Source organism: Gorilla gorilla, chromosome 5 (assembly GCF_029281585.2).
Source record: "Gorilla gorilla gorilla isolate KB3781 chromosome 5, NHGRI_mGorGor1-v2.1_pri, whole genome shotgun sequence".
Classification (NCBI taxonomy): domain Eukaryota; kingdom Metazoa; phylum Chordata; class Mammalia; order Primates; family Hominidae; genus Gorilla; species Gorilla gorilla.
Window position 1 is genome coordinate 83,185,153 of NC_073229.2, and position 27,034 is coordinate 83,212,186.

Sequence of the window (27,034 nt, forward strand, 5' to 3'; positions counted from 1 at the left end):
TAAAAAGGCAGACTTGAGATTGACAAATGGCTCCATGTGCAAACAGGAAGTAAATTCTCTTTGGAGAAGAAATTCTTCATGTGACTGTAAAGTGGTGCTAAAATATATTGGGCATGGGAAAGTAACTGGACAATTTATACTTATCAATCTACCAATCATTTTAAATTGACATTCAACAAGTACATTTTAATTTTTAAAAACTTTATCTACTAGAATTGTACCAGAAATTCTAGTATCATTGCTACCTTCATTATCATAAACATTTCTTAAGATGCTTAAGATTATGCCTCCTAACATACGGTCAATAATTTAAGGCATTTGTATAACACCTTGGCATGCTAACATGTGTGATTGCTTATGCAGTTCCTTTAAATCTATTAGCCACACAGTAAAGGTACTTTAACGAATTCAAAGACAGAATTAGAAAAATCAGTGTACAGTGTAAATTACTGAAAACTTATAGGAGCCACTGATCTTGGGTTAGTGGCCATAAAGTGACCTTGACGGAGCCATTTATGGCCATGGTTAAGGTGCATAATTTAACCTCAAGTGACATCAGTGTCTCCATAAGCAATCCCTCATTCTCTTGTTGAGATTTTTTTTTTAGTTGGCATGCTGTCAGACAAGTTCAAAGGACACATTAGAGAGGTTCTGTAGTTACAATTTTTTCAGTTTAAATTCAGTTAAACATTATCTGTACAATCAAAGAAAGCCACTCCTTAGACCAAGAGCTAAACTGTTGATCAGAATTCTGAAATTATACTAAAAAGTTTGCACTGGAGAATAATGATGTAACCTCCATCAGTGACACTGTATTTATTTGATGATAATGACTAAGGCAAAATTTGTAAGATTGCATAAATATTTTCCAATTCATTTTTATTTACAACTAAGCATAAGCATACATAGCAGAACACTTTGTTCCATTTTTTACTTTCAAGAAATTATATAAAACTAATTGTTTTTAAAGGGTGGGTTAGGAGAACTTTTCAGTTAAAAAATACATTGAAAAGGCAGACTTGGAGCTACACAGGTCAGAAGCATCACAATAAGGACAATTTAGCTAGGGACAATGGCTTTAGTGTCAATACACCACTGACACATTGAACACTGGAATCACAAAACATTTTTGGATCTTCCACCTAATCTTTTTTCTATAATCTTGTCATGATAATTTTTTAGTTTCCCAGTTTGGACATTTAGAACTTTTCACTGAGTGCACTGAACATAAATTCAAAACTAATAAGTACCATATAGATGTGTTTTTATTAGGTTAGTGCAAAAGTAATTGTTGGTTTTTTGCAATCATTTTCAATGGCCAAAACTGCAATTACATTTGCCCAAACCTAATATAAGCTCATGGATTATCCTATGACTCACATCCATCTTCCCTTACTCCACTCACGGTAGCTTCAAGCCAAGTACAATTTTCCACCTGGATATCATTACATACTTGAAATAGAACTATGAAGATTGTATGATTATCATAGCCTAATGTGTCAAGTGCATTACACATGATCTCAAAATGTTGCCATGACTTGCAACTGCCATTAATAAAGTTAAACAAAATAAATGGGTAAAACGGTTTAGTATTCCTACTAATCATTTTACCACACTTCAACTCACAACACACATTATCTGTGTGTATATTCTATTGTCTTCTCCATTCACATTCTGTCTTGGGGAGCTCTGTTGCTGTAATATGGTTTCTTTGTATATTCTGAATCATATGCCTTAGAACTTACTCTTTTTGTTATATTTGTAAAAATTTTAAATATATTAATTATACTTATTCAAAGTTAAAATAACTCAGAGTTAAAAAAAAACTGTTCATATTTGACCCAACTTAGAGAATTCCCCAAAATGTTACGTACTTTATTTATAATGAAATCCTATATTTATCTAGTATTTTCAAATCACTTTCTTATATATTAGGTAACTGGAGATTTATAATGACCCAGTGAAAAGTAGAGAAGCAATTATCATTTCCGTTTTAAATATGAAGAAATTCTGTCTTAAATGATGCCATCCAAGACTTTATACATTCTAACCCCAAACGATCTTGTGTGAGTTTTCAAAAACTTACAAGAGTTGTAAAAATTATAGTTAGTCCTTGATAAGCACTAGATAAATAAGGATTGGAATGGCCAGTATTTTTGAAAATTCCCCCATCTCTGCTTGTTACATGCAGTGATATACGTGCTGACTCAGAACCATCTAAACTGAAAAAGATAAATTGAAATTTAGGAAAATCGCTACATTTTTTTAAATTGTGTAAGAAAAACTCTTATTATGCCATCTCCACTTTGACAGAAAGTGCAGAATTTTACTTTATATTGCTAGCATTTTGACATAGCTGCTCCCTTCAGCCACAGACTGAAAAAGCAGGCTACTAGAACAATTAAGTATAGCTCTCTGAAACAAAGTTGTAAAAATATAAAAACTGAAGATCTCTTTTCATGTTCATGAAATTCATTTTTCTGCACGAAAATAAAAAGCACATGACCCCCCCATGCTCTAGAAATCAAAACAATTTGCTGACACTGTTAGAGAGAGATAGTGCCACGAACTCTCTGCCTACTTAGACGATACAAGTGCAGCTTGAGAGAGAACAAATTTAAAGGCTGACTCAGAAAGAGTGAGGGGAAGGGCATGGGCCCCAGGCAAATAAACCTAAGCAAGATATCACAGTTAACTTTGCAGCTAGCAGAGAGAAGAGAAAGCTGTAAGTAACTTAAAGAAGACCTATGACAAGTTTCTAGACTGAAAAAAAGAGACCAGGAAAGGAAACAGATGGTGATACAAACATGACAAGTGAATAAACAAGATATCAGGACAATGTTGCCACAAAATCAAGGTCTGTCAAATAGTAACAGAGAAATATTCTGGCAGAGGGAGGCTCCACAGGCATCTCAGAGTGCCACAAGGCATAACACTGAGAAATATGCTTCAGTAGTATGTCATTGTTTCCAGAAGCACCTGCCAAGGTCTGGGACTGTCTTGGTTTTTTCTACAGTCTGATAACTCAGTCAGTAGGGATGTGTGTGAATCTGTGTGTCTCTGTGTGTATGCCTGCATAGAAATGTGTGTGTCTATATATAAACATACATATACATATACATACATATATATACATATATGTATAGATAGATATACATATGTATGTATACATATATACTTACGTATGTATGTATACGTATGTGTATATACACATACGTATGTATGTATGCATAATATATGTATATATACAAACACGTATGTATGCATAATATATATGTATATATACACATACGTAGGTATGCATAATATATATGTATATATACACATACGTATGTATGTGTGCATTATATATGTATATATACACATACGTATGTATGCATAATATATATGTATACATACACATACGTATGTATGTATGCACAATATATATGTATATATACACATACGTATGTATATATATGTATATATACACATACGTATGTGTATATATGTATATATACACATACGTATGTGTATATATGTATATATACACATACGTATGTATACATATATGTAAGTATACACATACGTATGTATACATATATGTAAGTATACACATACGTATGTATACATATATGTAAGTATACACATACGTATGTGTATACATATATATGTAAGTATACACATACGTATGTGTATACATATATATGTGAGTATACACATACGTATGTGTATACATATATATGTGAGTATACACATACGTATGTCTATACATATATGTGTATGCATACATACGTATGTATACATATATGTGTATGCATACACACACGTATGTATACATATGTGTATGCATACACACGTATGTATACATATGTGTATGCATACACACACGTATGTATACATATGTGTATGCATACACACACGTATGTATACATATATGTATACACATACGTATGTATACATATATGTATACACATACGTATATATGTATGTATACACATGTGTATGTATACATATATATGTATGTATACACATGCGTATGTATGTATACATGTATATGTATATATACACATGCGTATGTATGCATACACATACGTGTATGTATGTATACATATGTGTATATACACATACGTATGTATGTATACATATATGTATACATATATACACATACGTATGTATGTATACATACATGTATACATATATACACATACGTATGTATGTATACATACATGTATACATATATACACATACGTATGTATGTATACATATGTATACATATATACACATACGTATGTATGTATACATACATGTATACATATATACACATACGTATGTATACATACATGTATACATATATACACATACGCATGTATGTATACATACATGTATACATATATACACATACGTATGTATACATACATGTATACATATATACACATACGTATGTATGTATACATACATGTATACATATATACACATACGCATGCATGTATACATACATGTATACATATATACACATACGTATGTATACATACATGTATACATATATACACATACGCATGTATGTATACATACATGTATACATATATACACATACGCATGCATGTATACATACATGTATACATATATACACATACGTATGCATGTATACATACATGTATACATATATACACATACGTATGCATGTATACATACATGTATACATATATACACATACGTATGTATGTATACATACATGTATACATATATACACACACAGGGAGAGAGGCAGACAGAGAGAATATAACCACTGGCATTTACTAAGTATTTTTAAGTGCCAATCATGTATTTCAATGCTCAGAAAGATCCTATGAGGTCAGCACTATAATTATCTCATTTTCTTCTTATTCAATTATAGATTATGAAGCTGAGACACAAAAAAGTTAACTTTGCCCATAGCTACATCTAGTAAGCAAAGGAGCAAGAATTTGAATGCAAGAAGTCTAGCTATAGATTTCATACGTATTGAGATCATCCTGGCCAACATGGTGAAACCCCATCTCTACTAAAAATACAAAAATTAGCTGGGCATGGTGGTGTGCGTCTGTAATCCCAGCTTTTCGGGGAGGCTGAGGCAGGAGAATCACTTGAACCCGGGAGGCAGAGGTTACAGTAAGCCGAGATTGCACCACTGCACTCCAGCCTGGCAACAGAGCAAGACTCCTTGTCAAAAAAATACAAAAACAAAAAAACAGACCCTCTTAATTTATGTTCAAAGCATAGCACACCAGTATATGTAATTATTTTCCAGCATATTTAATTCTGATTCTTGTGAACCAATGTTATTGACTTGGTTTTACTGTGCACCATCAACTAGTACACTTAAAAGACATCATAGGGGGTAAAACTGATAAACATCTCATGATTCACTGACAAAATTGAAGACAAAACATTTTTTTCTCTTTGATTTCATGAGACACAGTTGTAGTGCTTCATTAGGTCATCTCAAACACCTTCAGCCAGTACATCTTTTTTTACTTCTCCAGGATACTAACCATTACAGCCACTGTCAGAGCCACAGTGAGCACTCAGGAAACAAATCACAGAACATCACCAATCTCCCTTCCCTCCCTCTTCACCTATACACAGAGAAAAGCCCACCAGGGGTTAATCAGTCTAGTGTTTAAAAAATGAGACCAGGTAAATTCTCCATTCTCTGCACACCCCTATATTCTTGGCCACTGAACAAAGTTAAACTCGACCAATCTTTCTGGCTTCTCCACATACCAAGTTATGTGACCCAGACCCAAAACACAAAAAGTATCTGTGCCTTAAACACATTTTAAAATGCAAAGAAATAATATCTCATTTGATTTTTTTAAGGTCTGAGTTAAGTCGCTTAGAATAGCACCTTATGCATAGCAAACATTCCATAGTTATTGGTTTTCATCATCATCATCATCATCATCATCATCATCATCATCATCATCATCATCTGTTGTGGGAAGTCAGGGACCCCGAATGGAGGAACCAGCTGAAGCCATGGCAGAAGAACATAAATTGTGAAGATTTCATGAACATTTATTAGTTCCCCAAATTAATACTTTTATAATTGCTTACACCTGTCTTTACTGCAATCTCTGAACATAAATTGTGAAGATTTCATGGACACTTATCACTTCCCCAATCAATACCCTTGTGATTTCCTATGCCTGTCTCTACTTTAATCTCTTAATCCTGTCATCTTCGTAAGCTGAGGAGGATGTATGTCGCCTCAAGACCCTGTGATGATTGTGTTAACTGCACAAATTCTAGAGCATGTGTGTTTGAACAATATGAAATCTGGGCACCTTGATAAAAGAACAGGATAACAGCAATGTTCAGGGAACAAGGGAGATAACCTTAAACTCTTGACTGCTGGTGAGCCGGGTGGAACAGAGCCATATTTCTCTTCTTTCAAAAGTAAATGGGACAAATATTGCTGATTTCTTTTTCTCAGCAAGGAACATCCCTGAGAAAGAGAATGCGTACCTGAGGGGAGGTCTCTAAAATGGCCGCTTTGGGGGCAGCTGTCTTTTACGGTCATAGCTGTGGGATGAAATAAGCCCTGGTCTCCTGTAGTGCTCCCAGGCTTATTAGGACGAGGAAATTCCTGCCTAATAATTTTTGGTCAGACTGGTTGTCTGCTCTCAAACCCTGTCTCCTGATAAGATGTTATCAATGACAATGTGTGCCTGAAACTTCATTAGCAATTCTAATTTTGCCCCAGTCCTATGGTCCTGTGATCTCACCCTGCCTCCATTTACCTTGTGATATCTTATTACCTTGTGAGACATGTGATCTCTGTGACCCACACCCTATTCATACACTCCCTCCCCTTTTGAAAATCACTAATAAAAACTTGCTGGTTTTACTGCTCAGGGAGCATCATGGAACCTGCTGACATGTGATGTTTCCCCCGGACAACCAGCTTTAAAATTTCTCTCTTTTGTACTCTGTCCCTTTATTTCTCAGACTGGCCAACACTTAGGGAAAATAGAAAAGAACCGACATGAAATATCAGGGGTGAATTTTGCCCAATAATAATCATTATTATAATTCACTTTTATCCCCTATTCTCAATCATAAAGTTCTGATTGACCTAGTCTCTAATCCAGCAACTGATTTCTCTATTGACATCAAAACCATTTCCCTCTGTTCTCTGTACTCCCATTCTATCGTTTAACAGAAGACACACAGAACAATATCCCTTCTATTCTTAATTTCTTTGTGGACACAATTTCCATTTTCTTAACTGAAGCCTGGCTTCTTTGCAGTCCGGTTAGTACATGCTGTTTCTGCATATCCTGTATCCGTCAGGGTCAAGAAGAAGAAGAGTAGGTTCCCCTCTCCTCATCAATGTTGCTTCCACATAATTACTTTCCTGTTTTGGGGATAAAAATGCCCACACCCTTGAAGAGAAAGCCATTTGGCCACCCTTCATGCTGTTGTCTGTAAGCTGCCTGGATGTAATTTCATTCATTTGTGATTGTAAAATTTGGTTTATTCTAACAAACTATTCATTGATATAATAATTTTCCTCTCACCAACAGTGATATTTCTCTGTATTCCACTTCAGTGATCCATTGTAATCATCATACCCTTGAATTTGCATCACTCGGAATTGTTTCAATTCTTAAATATTTACTTTTGAACACCAGGAGCCTTGTTTACAGAATTGTGCCAACTCTGTCTTAAATATTCTTACTTTACAGAACCTGATCTTACATAAAATACTCTATTTCACCTAATGTCTTATTTTTTGCTGTAGCCCTCCTGTCTTCTGTCTTTATTCTCTGCTCTGTTGAGCTTTGACCCTTCGATCTATAACTCAGTCTATGCCCTTGACAATGCCTTCAGTTCTCTGGGCTCCTCATTCCTACATCAAACCAGCCTGACATAAACCCACTCTGAGTCAATCCAAATCTCTGTTGCTTAGTATCCATACTTACATTGCTGTGGGCAGTGAGAGGGACAGACAATGCTGCAGAACAATGCACTTCAGTATCAGTGGTGCCACTACAACCTCAACTGGTGTCACTTCAACAATGTCTGTTCTTCAAATGTTTTCGTGTTTGCCTAGTTTCTTCTATTGTCCACAATGTTTAAACGTTTTACACATCTTTCCCGGTTTCCAGCCCAGTTTCTCTGCCTTCACAGTCAGCAGATAACACTGCCTTCTACTTCACAGGGAGTTATTGGATGAGATTGTTAAGAATAGAAAATACTGATTTAGGTTAAAAATATAAGGGCATACTCTTAGTTACCACATCACTTGCCACCTGTATTTTCAGACTGCCTATTGAGAAGAATATTTAAAGCTATCAGTAGTTTCTTTGAAGTTTGAATCTTAGATGTCATGAAATTTCATTTAAGGCAAATGGGAAACATTGACTTGTGAAACTTCTTGAATTTAAATTTTATGGATACATCAGACACAAGTAAATCAAGTCTGGTAGCTCTTAATAAAGTCAGAGAAGAAATTAAATGGAACAACACACATGTTTCAGCCAGATTTCTTTTGGCATTAACAGGCAGTAAAATGATCCACCACACACTGCCAAGCTGCAGAATTTTGCAGACCAGTTCTGAAATGTAGTATGCAGTTTGTGGCAACCATCTGCTGAAATCTCTTTACTTCCTGTCATTCGGCTCACATGAAATTAAAATATTGATAGAAACAATTTCTGCAGGGAAATTGGAAAAGTTAATAGGTAAGTCAATTAAGGGTTTCATGAGATTATATAGTCTTGTTTCTTGATACTTCTACTATTCTTAATTATATAACAAGACTAAGAATAGAATATAAAATGCAATAGAAAGTAGACTCTGCCAAGTACAAGCAAAATATGTACTTTTGGGTTAAGTTATGGGTTACGTAAAATGCAATACAATATTAGATTCACAACAAAGTTAAGTCTGCATTCAATGGCAGCCATATTCATAGAAAATGTCTAATAACAAAGTAAATCTTAGCTCTACAATAAGATATTAAATATGCTTAAATGCTTCTGTTAGAAATTCTTGGCTCCCTGCCTCTGTGCTCCTAAATTCTAGCTAGGTATATGTTTTTCCTTTTCAATGGACTCAAGGCTTGGTTCTGATTTCATTTAGAAAAATAAATAATTAAGAATCTTCTGTTTCAGAAAACATTGCATCACTATCAAGACTAGTCCATGAAATGTAAAGTTTAGAATTTGTGCTTAATATCTTGTCCCTTCTCGCCAAATATTTCCCTGTACTTTTCAGGCACTTTGCTTGGCTTCACGGCTCTCTGTGATGATCCCCAGGGCTCAGAAAGTACTCACCTTAAAACCCCCTATTAATGTATTTTCTGTTTGAGCTAATCTGCACCATACAACCTGCTTCTCGACCTGGGCTTATAGTACCTATTCTCTTGTCCTTAATCTAGTAATCGGTCTCTTTCTACTGATATTGAGACAAGTAGCAAAAACTGCCCAATTCTAAGAAAGATTTATTTTAAAAAAATCATGAGCCCTGAACCTTTTGGAGCAGTTACAAATAAGAGTGTTAAATATTTTTCTAATGTATATTTTTAAAGCAACATAGGAAAAAATTGCATCTAACTGGTGCAAGGGGAATTTTACACTCAACTAACCAATTATTAACTATCACAATTATGTATGACCGCAATACTGTGGTGAAATAAAGTGAAATATTTCAGAAGCAATAAACATATTGATCCTTAGATCAATAAAAACATGACTAGCTTATAGGGACGGGTTTTATAACACAAGCACAAAAGTCCATATTTGTAACATTTCAACGAAAAGCAGAATGCCTCCATTAACAAAGCTCGAAATTCAGTAACAGATAAATTATTCTAAGCATTTTAACAAATTTCCTGCATGAAAATGACCAATTTTTCTTCCTATACATAAATTTATTTTTGATAGACATTATGTACATTTGAGAGCAAATTTTGAGATTAAAGGCTTAATCTTCATGAGGTAAAGAGTAGAAGAATTCCAATAAGGTATCTCGTTCTGGGTAAGATGAAATGAGCACACTCTGCAATGTTTTACCCACTGAGTGCATGAAGCAGTTATTTGAAGATACTAAAAAGTAAAGAGCATCATGAAGACTGGGGAGTAGAAATCAGAATTTATAATACAATTGAAGTAGTGTTCAGTTTATCACTTTCTTCCCTGCCTTTTTTCCCTGGCCCAGACTGAAGTCAGTCCACAGCTTAGAAGTGAGACTTGTATGGACAAAGAGAAACTTGAGAGAAATTTTCCTTATGAGATCCCAAGAAAGTGAGCATTATATATACTATGTTGCAACAATAGCCTTACAATAAACTTTCATTCATTGATTAAGCCAACAATTATTCACTGAGTGCTTACTATGGCCAGGGATTTTTCTTATCTCTAATGATAGTCAATGAATAAAACATCCAATAAAAAAATGGATTGTACATTCTAGTAGGGGAGAATGTAATAGATAATAAACAACAGCAATAATTAAGCTTCTTGTAAGGTGGTTTAGAAGGTGATGAGTGTGAAAGAAGGAAAGAAGGGAAGAAAGAAAAAGAAAAGAGAAAGAAGAAAGAAACAGAGAAAGAAAGAAAGAGATGAAGAAAGGAAGGAAGGAAGGAAAGAAGGAAGGAAGGAAAGAGACAGTACTACAGGGCAAGGGGAATGAGGAGTGCTGGCAGGGGGAGCAAGATGTTTTAAGTAGGGTTGTTGGAAAGGCCTTATTGGAAAGAATGACATTTGAACAAAGATTTGAAAAGGCTGAAGTGCTGAAATGGAGACTTGTGGGGAGGCTTTCACACTGAGGGTTCGCTCAAAGACCCTAAGGAGAGAGCAAGCCTGACTTGCGCATGGGTACAGTGAAAAGGTTAGAGTGACCAGAGGGAAAAAAGGGAAGACCATGGCACATGAGGTCAAAGAGAAGTTGCTGGGTGGGCAAAATCATACAGGGCCTTGAAGGCCATTATAAATTCTATAGCTTTCACTCAGCATGAAGCAGAGAGCCAGTGTGGGGCTTTAAGAACAGGACTGACATGATCTGGATTACAGTTTAAATGGGATCATTCTGGCAGCTGTGTTTAAAATAGACTATGTAGGTACCATATAATAAATACAATAGCATATTTTATGTGGAGGGAGATATATATATATATAATAGAGAACCAACCAGAACCTGTGTTCCATGAAAAATACTCTAGGAAAGGTAATGCATGAATGAATTCATGCTCTAAAGGCAAGTATATCTTACAGGCAATCTTCAATAAACACTATTTCTCACAAGTAAGCTTTGATAGAAATTGGGCAGCTGAGTGGGTTTATAATCTCTGGCAGAAGCTGAATGGAAGTTCTATTGTGTTGCTAATCAAAAGTATAATGATACGCTTTGAAAGTTCATGGATAGGTTCTAAAAAGCTGGTCTCCCTAGGCTCCTGCTTCAGTAGAAAGAAACATGACTTCTCCTCTTGATCGGCTTGTGATGAAGCAATAACTGTGGGCACAACCAATAATATTCTCAAAAACGTGCTGCTCTAACACACGAACAAAATAGTATGTGTGGCCTGTAGATCTGTGCTCCATTTCAGTAGTTACGAATCTATGGGCTGCACACTCTAAGTGATTGTATTTTTTGTGTGTGGGAGGGGTCAAAGTTTTGCAAAGGTATTTTTTTAATACTAAATTTGGATGTGACCTTTCAACTAATACAAAGTACAACTACTACACTGTAGAAGATCCACTAACTTTTTCAACATTAAACTTGTAAAATTTGGGGAGTTCTTTTTATAGTTAGAAGATGCTTACGATCAATAAATTAGGATAAATAAATCTGGAGGATAACTGTCAAAAATGATCATTTTCATTATCAATTTTCATCTTCGCTTTCTGACAAAAATTAGATAGTCATGACTATAGTCTAGGCCAGGCCACTCCTAGGGGTGACAATAAAATATCATGTGAATTTTATACAAATCAGATTTAGAACCTTTGTTCCATCAACTGTCAATGTGGGATTTTGGCTCTGGAAGCTCAGATTTTCAGTTAATAAAAAGGGAAACACATTTACACTTTATGTGATAGCAAATGTGTGAATAGGTCTTTGTTGGTGAGCATGTATGATTAAAAGGAAATGAGTCTCAATGCTAAATATTTGTGCTGGCCATTCTGTTTTTATTTCTCACACTGACAGCAGCAGACTTATTCACTACCAAACACCACATAAGCTGGTTGCTATTTAATAGTGAAATAAAACATGGCAGTAAACATGATTGCAGGGAGTTAAGGGTACCATCACAAATATATGCAAAGCAAATAATATTCCAATATCAGTTTTGTTACCTGCGGCTATGTTCTAGACATGAGATAAACTCCTGGTTTAATGTAATTATAAATTATGGTATTTAGTGATATGGAATATGATACAAAAACATGAACAATTACATTTTAGCAGTCTAAGAAAATATCTGAGGATCCAGAAATTTCAGAATGAGGGAAATGCTACTGTTTTAAGAACTAACTCACTTTACAAAAGCTGAAATATTGCTCTAATATAACAATCTCTAAAGTATGTTGAGATGAAATTAGATAACTTCCTGAACAAGGACTACTTGGCCAAATAAATATGCAAACATTGGATTGAAAAAGTTTAGCTTCTTCACTGCAGCACTCCTCAGAGTCTTTAAATGGTAATTAGGGATGTGACTCTATGAAAGGGGAACACTGAAGAAAGCATTTTGTAAACTTAATTGAGTACAGGGGCCCTCTCACTCTTTCTTTTCCAATAGACCACTCTGTGAAATAAGTGTTCCACGTAATATTTTGGGAAATGATGTCCTAACCCAATCTAAATTAAGGAAAGTTCCCTAATACAATCTAATTGGGACACATAGCCTGCAGGATTTTACAAGGGTTTCTCCTCATCCCTCACATTTTGATGTGCAATCCTGTATGTGGGCCTGATAAATCCAAGTGAAAGGTTTCTTCTCGATAACTAAAGGAGATAACTTCTGTGATCTATAAATTAGAATAATTTCTTACCAAATATTAAAACGTAAGCTGAGGAAAATATTGTTTCTTCCTTTACACCTAAAGTTTAAAGGAGCTTTTCCATAACAAAAAGACAACTTTTAAGATTCTCATCTTGTGCCCAAAGGAATAACCAGTTTTAATTCTGTTTTCCAGTTGACTTTATGAAGGGTAATGTCATCTAAAGACATGTACTTCTTTTCCTCTGAATATATCACAGTACAAAATATCAGACCTCCTTGCACTGAGGCTTGTTACCACAAGTTCACTTACAGAAAAAAATCGAGCATGAAGCCAAGATTTATCACTTACAGTTTGTTGTATCAATTGGTGCTATAGAGGAATAATGCTGCTTTTTAGGGGCCCACACATATATATGTTGTAGAAGAATTTCTGGCTAATGAAAAAATTCAGTTAAACATTTTTAGCCTGTTCACATTGTAAGAGGTTATGTTCATCAATCAATATTTATTGAGAATGACGGCACAAGCAATCGCATCAGGTAGCATGGGGCTTATAAAGTATAATCCAGCTTTGATTTCTGACTTCAGGGAGCTGAATTTCATTAGGGAGAGAAGAGAGACACATTTGCAAATAGCATATTCACTGTCAACTTATATGCCTACCCAGCATATTAGATGTCCACTAGTGTATTTACACATCGAATTTTTAATTTATGAAAGCAAATTGACTATTTCTAAAAAATAAGCTTTTTTCTCCTTGAAATTAAAAGCCTGTTATTGCTTGTGATTTGATTTTTGAATTATTTTAAAGTAACACTTGATGAATTTAATTAGCTAATGTGATTTACAGATACTGAGTTATCTAAAAAAATAAATTGAGGAATCATTGTCTTGGTCTGGATTTCAAGTGATTCTGACATTTGAGTTGTAACATAAATAACAGATGAAGGAGCCAAACAGCAGTGGCAGAAATGTGCTTCAAAGGAAAAGCACTTAAACAGATTTCCACACAGGTGTTTAGGCAAAAATACAGTCTGCCAACAGGATAAAAAATACTTTAGTCAGATATCTGTACATTTTGTTCTACACATGGGTAAACATCTGTATACCCAGAAATATTTAGATATTTTAATGTTTCACTTTATATTTCAGTATACTTGTATATTCATGAATATTCATGTATGTTACACAGAATTTGTTAATCTTTGCACTTGGGTGAATGTAAACGAAGTTCTGTTGCTTTTTGGAAAAGAGGAGTTTGATGTTGGCTTTCTAGGGCTGAGATGTAAAAATTAAAAGGGAAATGCTAAATTCCAGTGACAAGAGTCCAGAGAGTTTCCACTCTGCTCTGGGAGGGCTTATGGTTTGCCACGTGCCAGGGGCCAATTTCAGGGCACTTGAAACATCTGCTCCTCCTACTTACAAATCAATCATAGCCTTTATGGGTCTGGAAGCTTCAAAGTCTTGGAAAGAGGCAAGAGGTCCCAGTCTAGACTGCTGTAGGTATGGCCAACCGCTAGGACTGGGAAGGAGACCAGATATTAGGCATCCTGCTCATTCCTGATCTCTAAGTATTTACCAGATGACAAAAGTCAAGTGGGGTTTGGAGAAATGTGTAGTTTTTGGGTTAACATTATTCCCTACAGTTTCTTCTTTTTATCTCTAAAAACTGCATGATCAGTGGAGGCAAATGGGGATTAAAAAGCAAGAGAGGGTAGATATTTTCCAGATTGGTTGAGGGTCAGGTAGTGAAAAATCTGATATTCTAAGAAGAGTCACTCTGGTTACCAATATATGTTAGTATTTCTTTTGTTATAATATTGTACAGTTATTTTTAATTTCCAAAGAATCAGAAATAAATAATATATATGATGTATAAATATGGAGATTCTGGACTATGGTAAAGTTGTCCTACTTTAGAGGATAAGTTAAGGCATTTTCTTGCAGAGGAGAGTAGAGAGCAATGGGAGTACTGATATTTTGATGAATAATGTTTAGAAAGTCACTTAAATTGGAAGGAGACGTTTGAGTGACTGCAATCAGTTAATTTAAAATATAATAGACATTCCACAGTCAAGTTTCCTCACCTTTGTGCATATTCTTTATAATGAGCTACATTTCCTGATTTTATTACTTGGATAAGAAGTTTAGGGTCAGTCAGCAATAGACAGAAAAGCCTCCTATTATTCACAGTGTACCTCCTCTCATTCTTGCTCCTGCAGACCAACTGTTATGATTGATATCAGGGGAAAATAAATCTCTGGATGCAATACATTCTAACTGTACTATAATTGACATAGAATTTGTTTCACGCTTAAAATGAAATCTGAAAATGAGAATTACACTGAAAGGTAATGAATTACAGTTTGGTAGTAAAATTATCTCATCGCAAGATAAAACATTCATTTAAGAAGATAACTGTAAGAAAATGTACTTTTCTATTACAACTATCTTCGGGTAGTTTGAGGCAAAATGATCTGTACTTTTCAATATAGATCATATAATTTTCTAATATGAAATAAATTTAGCATTTTAATGCAATTTTAGTTATGCATTTTAATATTTCTTTCTCCCATACTATGACTGTGATGCTTCTAGTGTACGTCTCCTTCATCTTTGATCCATGAATGTGAATTCCCTGGACCTCTGTTGTCCAGGGGACATGAAAATTTGCATGTGCATTTTTCTGGGCAGAGAATCCAGAGGTTTCTTCTCATTTTGAAAGTGATCTCTAAGTGATCAGTGATCTACTTGACCACGGAAAATACAAATTACACAATATCTTAAGAAGCCAAAATCCAGCAGCCCAATTCTTCATGCTGTCACTAGTCACATGGCATTCCACAGCACCCCAAAACTATTCTAACTTCTGACTGTAACTTTATTGTTGTTATTATTATTTTTTGGAATACAGGTTTTGAGAGTCTTAAGCTTCCATAAAACCACTAGGATCAGGTTAGCTTCCTGGCTCCGACATTTCTTTTTATTTTCCTTCTTTTTTTCTGCCTCTCCCTATCATGCACTTAAAGAAAACCTCTCCTTAAACAGTACAATAGTCAGAAATGCTCATTCATTCATATATTTATAATCCTAAAAATGAAGCTAATTTAAACTAAAAACATTTAGTCGATTTATTTTAAAATTCCTAATTATGTTTAATAAATGAATGGGATAGTTTTATACACTGAGATCTACAAAAATTATGTATATTTTTAACTCAGATAAATTTAAAAAAATAGAATTATGGCAGTTTCCTTTATAATTTTAAAATTATCTTGTTCATTTAAAGTCATACAAATATAACAAGACACATGAAATTACAATTGTGTGTCATGTTTAAATGATTAGATTGGAGTAGGATTTCTTTCCACTATGTTTACAAAAAAAAAAAAAAGGATAAATGAGCCCACTGAAATTTCAGACTTAAAAGAAAGGAAATAAAACAAAGTAAAAAAGTGAAATACTTTATAACAGTAAATCATAGTATATCTGTGAAATTTGAGAGAAAAGACAGTAATTTATTTGAAAGTGCTTTGAAATGTAAGCCATTTTACAAGCTGTATGCTGTGAAGATAGATAGACAGATAGATAGACAGATAGATGGATAGATTGATAGATTGATATAGATATAGATAGATATGAATGAAAATAAGAAGCAGCAGGGTGGGCTGTAGCTGAAAGGAGAGTTATAAAGGGTCAGTGGGGAAAGGGGAGGGCAAGAGCTATTATAGCAAACCCAGATTCAGAGGAGTCCCAAACCACGAGTGAGTAGAAGCTCTGAAGTCAAGAAAGCAGAGTGGAGGTAAGCAAGTCGGTTGGGAAGAGGCTGAAAGTGAATAAGCACACAGAGAGAGGTGGATTATTTTAATGTTGAAGTTATTTATTAGATTTCCTACACTGTCTAGGACTCACAGTTCTCTGTGAGGCTCTACATTATTATTTTGCCTGCTCTTAAAATTTCCATGAGAATCTCCCTTCTCTCTCTCTCTCTCTGGCCTTTTCTCTCTCTCTCAATACATACATACATACATACACACACATACACACAAACATACACACACATACACACATATATATATACACATGCATACACACACACACATATATATATATATACACACACACATGCACACACACAAATACTGAAAATATACCCCCTCTCTCTGCACTCCTCACAGTGCATGGCATAGTAGTTAAATCTATAACTTTATTACTCAGAGAAGAGGATCTTTAAGCTTTAGAATGTTACTGTAATTTAAATAGTATTTTCTTTTATTCCTGAGAATAACCAATGATATATACACATTACCATGCCAGTCCCTCTTTTGCTGCTGAAGTCTAGTTTCTAAATATATTTCAGTACATTGCACTATTAGCCATTCTTACTAACTGTGAGAATGACCACATTATAATGTAAAAAGGCATCATCTTGCTTCTAGATGTCAGAGAGTATTCCTGAAAATGTTTGGCAATGCATAATTCCAACATATGATATGTTCATGCCCCTACACCTACCACAGTTCTGTCACATACTCCTTGCCTATGTTTAAAACAACCGTGAAGTGATTTCACGAATGGGTGTAATATGTTTCTGCCATGAAAATAAGAAAGTGAAAACAAGAGGTCCCCAAATAGAACAGCCTTATGAATATATTATTGAATTAATGAGTATCTAAGAATGTGCAGGAAAAATTGCACCTGTGTTACCACTAAAAGCAATATTGGCAAGTGCTTGCTGAATGGTAATAAGTCCAGAGTTGTCTATGTAACCATAAATAGGCATTATATGATTCTCTAAATACAGAGAAGCCTAATACTAATTACACAAACCATGCCACCTGCAAGTTACTTATTTCGTGCCCTTCAATACAGCATGAGAAAACTTACAGCATCTGGGCCTGCATATTTTGATAATATCCTTGATGAGGAGGCATCTGATCAGGCCCTTTTTTGTTGCCTGACCTCGGGTAGTTTAAGTAACCATGCTGGCCTTTAGTATCCTCACTGGTAAAATGAGGCTTAGATTCCACCTGTGGTTTTCAAATAACCCTCTTTGGAGCTCTATGGCTTCTGAGAATTCTTTAGAGGACTGATAAAAATAAAAGAAAGAAAAAAATAATGAATTTCAAGTATTTTCTTCCAAACGTTAATATTTATATTGCCTTAGAAACCTGTTAATTGTTTTGAGCTTAAGTATCCCTTCCAGTTCTATAATTATAGAAACGAATCCACATAGGTATTGAGATAAAAGCTTTTAAATATAAGATCTTTTCTGTAATAAAGTGAACTGGGCTTAATGCAAGGGTAGCAAGTTTATCTAAATAAAGAATTTTTGGATAACAGATTATTGTTGCTCATAGAACTTAAGGTTGATAATGTAATTCTTATAAGAAGTGACCTGTGTTTTGCCACATTTTGGTGAGGACATCATCTAGGTTCTAGAGAAAAGATTACTCTCCTTGTATCACTAACATGCACAGTTACTAGCAAACTGTTAATCATAACAATCCAGTACACTCTCTAAACAAAGAATATTATAAAATATGTTTTATGCAGTGGGTTTCTTTTGTTGTAAAAATGTGTCTGGTCTAAAAAGATGTCCGTACTTTGCATGAGGACTAGTTTTAACTGAAATCTTATCCTAACTATAACTTGTCTATGTATGGGTTTAAGGAGAGTAGTCATATACCCTTTATTTGTAAAACGTTTCTTTTTTCACTTATAAAATCATTTTCCTCTGATTCTGAAACCTATCCTGGCTTATAAAGTGTCTTTCTAAAGCTTCAAATTCTTCAAATAAGAAGTAGATTAGGAATAAAAAGAAAAGAACAGAAGAGGATTAAAATGTAATTTATGTTGGAAAAATGCAATAATTTCATCAGATGGCATTTTCAATCCCTTCAGTATGCTATGGGTAACAGAAAAGACCAGTGAAATTGGGTGAAATTATTATATGAATTTGTGTATTCAAATTTTATTCTGACTTAAATCAAGATAAATACTAGTTGGAGGCCGTAGAATTCTAAATGAGAGGTGTGTTTCAAAAAAAAACATATAAAATCTCTTAAAATTTTAAGATGTTATTATTCTTGGTATAACAGAGCAACTAAAGTTTCCATATTATAGAAGCCAAGCCCTAAAATTCTAAAGTTCAGAACAGGGAAAACGAAGAAAGGGAATGAAAGACATCTGAGAAATAGTAGCAATATAAAAGGAAACAGGTTTTGGAAAGTTACAATTGACTCATTTATGTAGATAGAAATAGCATAAGTGATTGTCTTCTCTCTATATATGTGTGTATCTATATATAATATCATGCAATCTTGGTGATTAATTAAAAATGGTGCTCTTACCACCATCATCATATATCAATAATTCATTATTGAACTCCCATGTTACTTGATTGGGTCATTTAAAGAAAAGTTTCTTGTTTGCATGAATAAAGTAAAGAGCTGATTAGTTAAAAAAAACTGCATATTTTCAGACTCTTTCAAATGCATTTAAAAAAAATCCCATCATTTTATTTCAAGCATGGGCTGATGAGAAAAGAGCAACACCCGAGCATATCTTGGTAAAATGCTTGAATTCTAAGTATAAGGTGAAATACAGCTCTCATTCAAAAAGACCAAGTTAAGTACATAGAAGAAAGCTCACATGCAACACTGGATGCAGGAAGATGGTAACCTAGCATTTAGAGATTACTGAGAGAGAACACTTCACTGTGAGAACTCTGAACACATCGAAGAGTCCACTGAGCTAAAAGGAAGAAAGTCATTTGAGGATTTGCAACAATTCTACTGGTCTATCATTCACATATCCCATCAGGGGAAAATATTTGAAATTAAGACTCAAACCAACAAGGCCAACCAGATTATTACAGGACCAGTGTTAACGCCTCTCTTGCTCTATGTTCACATCACCTACCAGTCTCATTCTCCATGACCTTTTCACAAAGCTCTAGGAGCACTAAAAGCTGGAGACTGTACAAGGAGATGAATGAGTATAACATGCCCTCTTCCCACTGCTACTCCCCAAGCTGTAAATTTGTTCTAAACCTGTGGGAAGAGAAGAGTTTTGTATTAGATTTGAAATGGCAATTATAAATTGGAAATAAGTGGGCTTCTTAAAACCTCAAATGCCTAAATTGAGACTGTTCTTATAGAAGAAGGAGTAGAAAACTATGTTATTTGTTCAAGCTGAAATTAAGAATAAGAAGGGGAGAATGACAGTTGTTAAGAAAAATAAAGCCAAGTCCTATTTGTATCACATTGAGTACAGACCATCCAGTAAGCCATTTGTACTTGTATTTTAAGGCATTGTTACATATGCATCCTTACATACACTATGTAGAAAGACTGGCGTGGAATGAATGGAAAAGGGAACAACAATAACAACAAAAATATTAAAGATGAGATAGAAGTTATATTTTTGGTACAATAGGGATTCTCTGAAGTTTCCTGGCTATCTAGTTTAAATACCATCTGGAAGAATCAATACATTTTTCACTGTAGCTTGCTGAGTTTCAAAGTAGTAAAATGAGATCAGTTAATCAAGGAAGGGCAATTCAAAAAAAATGTTTTACGTTATTTAGCTCTTTAAAAAGTAAGAATTAGTTGCTAGAAGTTGAAGATACATTTCAGAAATACACAATTTTGTGAAAAAATCAGTTTTAAAATATGCTATACTCTGGAGGTGTTTCTTGGTGTATTTTAAAATGTTCACTGTGAAATAGAATCTTTGGCTGTGGGTCATCAATATTTTCAAGAGGCTAATCGAACTCTCTTTCTCTCTCTCTTCCTCTCCCCCTTCCACTTTCTCTCTTTTTCTCTGTCTCAGTAGATAAATTACCCTTGTTTGTACGGTGGTGGTCTTTGTCAGCAATTGATTTTCGTTGACCCTAGGAATATCACTTTCTGTTTGATCAGTGTTTCCTGCTCTATTGTTGCCACCATCCTTCCTTAAACACATTACTATCCAATCTGGTTTCCCATTTCCAGTAGCTCTCAAATAAGTCTTTATAATCTTTATCTTTTACATTTTAGAAATAGTTTTCTGGTTCTTAAATTCTACTAGGTCAGTGGCTCATGTACCATACATTGCTAGAATTGTGCCTGGCATATATTTGGTGTCCAGAAATATTTGTTGTGTTAATTAGTATGATCTATTCACCTATTTCCAATTCTTTTCTCAGATAAAAATCATAAACCTTATTTAACAGATTCTGATTACTGAGCACCTTTTCTGCTCAATCTCCAGTAATCATGAGTCTTTTTGAGTCGCATTCATCTAAAAGCTATTTGCAGGTCAGTGTTGACATATGATTATTATGCCAACTGCTTCTTTTATCTGTCTTCCAAGTTATGTCAATCAATTAGCAATGATACAGTAGTCCTGGATTTCAATAATAATAATCATGATTCTTACTATTATTCTATTCTAAGAACTAATACGAATTTTAGTTTTGTTCTAAGTTGAAAGCCTGTATTATCGATTACAACTTATCAGATAAGAAGAAATACTCCATAGATGATTACAGATGTCTTCCAAGAAAATCAGACTATTATCATAGTGCTATAGCACTATAGCAATACAGGAAATATTTCTGAGCAAGTAATAATTACATAAATACATGTGGCTTTGTGCTTACTGCCATTAGCTACCACACTATTAGAATATGGTTAGTTACAAGAAAGAAAAGGGAATTAATTGGTTTTGAGATAGCAATATGAGGGAACTCTTGACAACATTTGAACCACCACAACAATGAAGGAATGAAATCTGGTTATGGATTCTGCTTCCCTCTCTGCATTGAACTTTGTTTTTAAATTCTGTAACCAATCATTCTCTTGCTTGTAGGATATTATTGCTATAAATGTTGAACTCCTGCCTCAGCCAGTCAAAATGTATCTGCCATCTCTCACCTTTTAGGTCTTGCCATTTATCAGTTACTTTTGCTGGCTGGTGGGGTTTAGTTGAATACATTGTTTTCCCTATATATTCACCTGCATAAAAGACTGATCAGCTGGGTGTGGTGGCTGATACCTGTCATCTCAGCATTTTGGGAGGCTGAGGCTGGTGGGTCATCTGAGGTCAGGAGTTCAAGACCAGACTAGCCCACATAGCAAAAGCCCACCTCTACTAAAAATACAGAAATTAGCTGTGCGTGGTGGCATGCACCTGTAATCCCAGCTAAGGCAGGAGAATCACTTGAACCTGGGAGGAGGAGGTTGCAGTGAGCTGAGATCGCGCCACTGCATTCCAGCCTGGGTGAGAGAGTGAGACTCTGTCTCAAAAAGAAAAATAAAAAATAGACTGATCAAATTTTCACTTTTTCTCAAATTATAGCATCAATTTCAGGGACACATTTTTGTATTTATCATCTTCTAAAACTTTATAACTTTTTTTTAGTGTACGAAAGTTTAGATGTATCTACTGGACTGAAAATCCTGCTTCCCTTTTCTATTTTTCCTTACATTTACTTACTTCCCAGTATGGCTGCTGTTAGTAATCAGTGGCATTTTCCAATTTCAGAACTAGGATTACAGTGTTTGAAGAAGGGAGGCAAGAATATCCTCCATTTGCTTTTGCCATAAAGAAGAAAAAGGTTTTACTTTTCCTCCATAGTCAGGCTCTTGGTAGGTTTCCCAGATGTGTTACCAGTATCTCAAACTTGAAATGAGATAACACACCCTAATTCCCCCATTTCAAGAATCACAGCTGTCACTAAGACACACATCCAACTAATGCAGGAAAGAAAGAACCTGGAATGATCTATATTTTTTCTCTCTTAAATTGACTTAAACTCTTATATATGAGTCTAGTAACAGATACACACACACACACACGTTTACATAAGTATAAAAGTTATATATATATTTCCTTTAAATTATATAGACCTCTAGTGATACTCATTAAAGACTTAAGCCTGGCATGGCAAAATTTTTCAAGTTCTGTCAACTCTGCTAATATTGTAACACTGTGTAGCATGCTGTGATGGGAAGATTCTGGGCCATGATGGGCCAAGGTAGAAAAGAGAATCACAATCTCTTAACTATGTCAATAGGATAGTTATCGGAAGACGTAAAAAAGCAATCTATTTGTTATCCATGACCTAATCAAATTATCTGTGCAAAAACTCCTCCTTTCATCTTTTTAATGAAAGAATATATAAACACACAATGAGCAGAATTTCATGGAACACTTCATAATTTCTAATTATGAGACAATGTACTATGTTTCAGTCATGAGTTAATAATTAAGCATTAGTAAAACTTATTAATTCAATTGAATTGAAGGTGAGAATAAGCCAATTTAGGAAAATAAAACAGTGTTATCATTTTGAAGTAACATACTGAGAAGGATTAGAAATAGGAAAGTTGTATTCATGGTCCTAGGTAGTACTATTCACAAACTATGGTGTAAATGTTACCCCCTAGAGTTGCACAAGACACAACTCTCACAACCGTATGTGGCAATCCTGGTGGCTGAACTATGAAAGAAAGAAATAGTATAAAATACAATAGTGGCAATACTTGCTTACCTCTTTATAGAATATAAAGAGAGGAGTGCATCAACATTATTGAAGCATATATTAGTTTAGGATTTTATATCCTGTTTCTCGTTACTCATCAAATAATTTATTTTACAATTCTAACCTGTATTTTTAAGATAAATAATCAAATATAATGAAAACTTTAATACTTCACATCCCAAAAGTACTAGAGATTTAAAATTAGCCATGTTCAAATTAAAGGTGTTTTATTGACCCTTGACACTCCACTTGTTTTGAAAAGACTATAGTGTGTCTGGGCGTGGTGGCTCACATCTGTAATCCCAGCACTTTGGGAGGCTGAGGTGGGTGGATCATGAGGTCAGGATTTCGAGACCAGCCTGACCAATGTGGTGAAACCCCATCTCTACTAAAAATACAAAAATTAGCTGGGCATGGTGACATGTGCCTGTAATCTCAGCTACTCGGGAGGCTGAGGCAGGAGAACCGCTTGAACCCAGGAGGTGGAGGTTGCAGTGAGCCGAGATCGTTCCATTGCACTCCAGCCTGGGCGACAGAGCAAGATTCCATCTTAAAAAATAAATAAATAAATAAATAAATAAATAAATAAATAAAAGACTACAGTGTGTGAATGGAGACCAACAGGATGGAAATTTTCCCCAGGGCAATAATAATTCTTTTGTCTTCAGCAATCCACTTAAAATGCTGAAAGTGGGTTGTTAACAAACATCCTAAAGCGTTCAGACAGCTCACAAGGAGTTCTATGTTCTAAAGTTGGTTATCTTAGACAATTACAACCCTTGGACATATAGCAGGTTGAGTAAATTCTGGATAACATACAAGAGGTAGAAGAAGGTAAAAAGTCCTACCATGGAAAATTAATCCCTTTCGCAGAAGAACAAGATGTCAGTGGAATTCCAGAGTCTTGCCCTATATAAGCCTTCTTTGTTGTTCTAGCATGCCTCTTACTGCCTAGAATTCTTCATCTACAATGTTTGCAAATGTTAATGTATAGAAACTTTAGCATTTCTGTGGGCTTTAATATCAAATATCAAAAGAACCTTAGATCACCAAGTCATTTCATAGAATAAAAAAAATTGGCAGTTCATTTTTGCCCCTTGCGGTTCTCCCATTCTTTGCTTTCTGCTGATGCAAGCAAGGCAAATGGGATAAATTTATGACTTTCATTGATGGGAAAATTTACTAATAAAACATTGAGATACATATCAGAATAGCCCTCATGACATTCATATTCTAGCATAGAAATCAAAGATAAGCAAGATGCACACACACACACACACACACACACACACAGATATAAAACATCTGAAGGTGATAGGAGCTATGCGGAAAATAAATAAGTGAAAAGGACTAGGATATAATGGAACAATGAATTATAATGTTAAATAGAGTGGTTAGTGATACTATGTTCAAAATATAGTAAGACTGCATGATAGAAGGTAAAGGGGGCAGCTACTTTAGATTGTGTGGTTGGGGAAGAGTTTTCTACAAAGCTAACATTTAAGCTGACAGCTGGATGCTAAGGAAACAGCCATGTCAACACTTTGGAGAATAATCTTCAAAGGTGCTTAATGAGCAGTGAGCCTGGACCGTTGAATGAACAAAAAGCAGCATGTCTGAAGTGCCATGAATAAGAAGTTAGACATACAAGATGAAATCATAGAGGTAGGCATGGCCAGGTCACACCAGCCATGGTAATATTTTCAATCTTCATCTGAGTCTGTATATATGGTGCATCTTGACTGTGGGGTATTAGTCCCCGAATTTTACCTGGATAGCTATTTTATCCCCTGCATCACTCCTCATGCCTATAGGCAGCCATTCCATCATTCCATCAGTCAAACTATCAAGTAAATATTTATTGTGCTAGGCACGATGCTAAGATGGGGCTACAGTGTTGGCCAAAAGAGATACTGCCAGCCAGCCCTATCCTCACACAGTATATATTTCAGTGGAGAGTATATAAATGAAATAATTACAAGAATCATTATGTCTAGGAAGTGAGCAAGCGAGATGTATTACTGACATTTCTAATAAAGGAGTGTTAACTTAGCCTACAGAGTAGGATATATATATATATATATATATATATACATACATACATATGTGTGTATATACATATCAATTAATAACTATGCAGAAAATCATCCCTAGATATTTCTATTTTCTACAATATATTTAAACCATCCATTAATATTCTGCGTTATAATTTTCTAAGTCCTTTCATATGCATTACCCCATTTAATATTCATCATAACTGTGATAGAGGCTGGTCAATGATAATTATCTTCATTTTAAAGATGAATAAACTGAAGCTTTGAGAATTTAAATGACTTGAAGTCATGTAGTATGTTAGTAATGTACAGTCCTAGTCTCATTTCTATACTATGTATGCTACCAGAGGTCTGGTCTGAACTAAATACAGTAAAATTCCTTACTCAATACAGCACTAGGCATTTAGTTTGGAGGCAAAAGGAAAATAAAACATAGCATCCTCATTCTTAATAAATATGAGATCTAGTTAGGGAGATGTTCAGATGAGCATCAGATGATAAATTGTGCAGAAATTCAGTGTGCATATGAAGTTAAGGAATAATCAGAATGGTCTGCAATTATTCTATAACCTTGCCTTGACAGAAATTAATTTTTAAACTGGACATATAAATAGATTATGTGACTAGATCTTGATGCTTTTAAATTCTTGAAATTCTCTGGTTTTTTCTTTTCCCATTCTTAAAATCACTGCCAATCAATGAACCTTACCCACCATTTCCTCTTAGTTTATTGCTTATTTAGAAATGTGCAGTTTCTTCATTGTGCAGATCTATCTTAGCTGTGTGCTTTCTCTGTTGAAGACTCTGCCAGACACTCCAGAAAACTGTACTCAGCATTCTCTTCTAATTATCTTATTCCCAGCTCCAAGCCTGATGCCAAGATTTCTATTTGAATGACTTCTTCCTAGAACGCTAAATTGTCAATCTTTAGGAAAGCTTCATTCATTTAACCTGCCTCTATTTCTTAGAAAATCGGTAGAGAATTCTACTCAGTATGCCACCCTGAATTTGTTGCCCTACTAAATAAACATTCTCTGTTGCCCTCACATGGTAGAGTGAGTTTATTTTTCCAATTTTTGTTTAAAGTCAACAGATGTCTGGCTTTACTAATATTGATTATTTTATATTATGTTTTATTATGAGGCAACACCTGGCATGCCATCACATGAAAATACATTGGATATGTTTAAATGATATCATTGTCTTATTTCAAATTATTACATATCTGATCTCTTTCCCTTTCCACTATACCAGGAAATAATTTCCCTATTAATTGTAAATTGAAAATGATAAACTTTCAAGTGATTAAGATGCAATAAAAAAGTATACAACTTCAATTATATATTTCTGTTTATAAACATGTCTTTTTCTTCATGACTATGAACCGATGCATGGCATGACACCAGCATGACAAACATTGCTGTGAAACCATCACTATATGGCAACATGCCAGGTCCTGTGTTAAGTGGTTTT

General features: G+C 34.7%; 1 protein-coding gene across 5 annotated transcripts in view; it reads right to left on the bottom strand.

Annotated features, from left to right (window-relative positions):
- The window catches only part of KHDRBS2 (KH RNA binding domain containing, signal transduction associated 2), a 659,289-nt gene that overhangs the window by 321,883 nt on the left and 310,372 nt on the right, over positions 1 to 27,034 (bottom strand). The gene's annotated exons all lie outside the window — the stretch shown is intronic.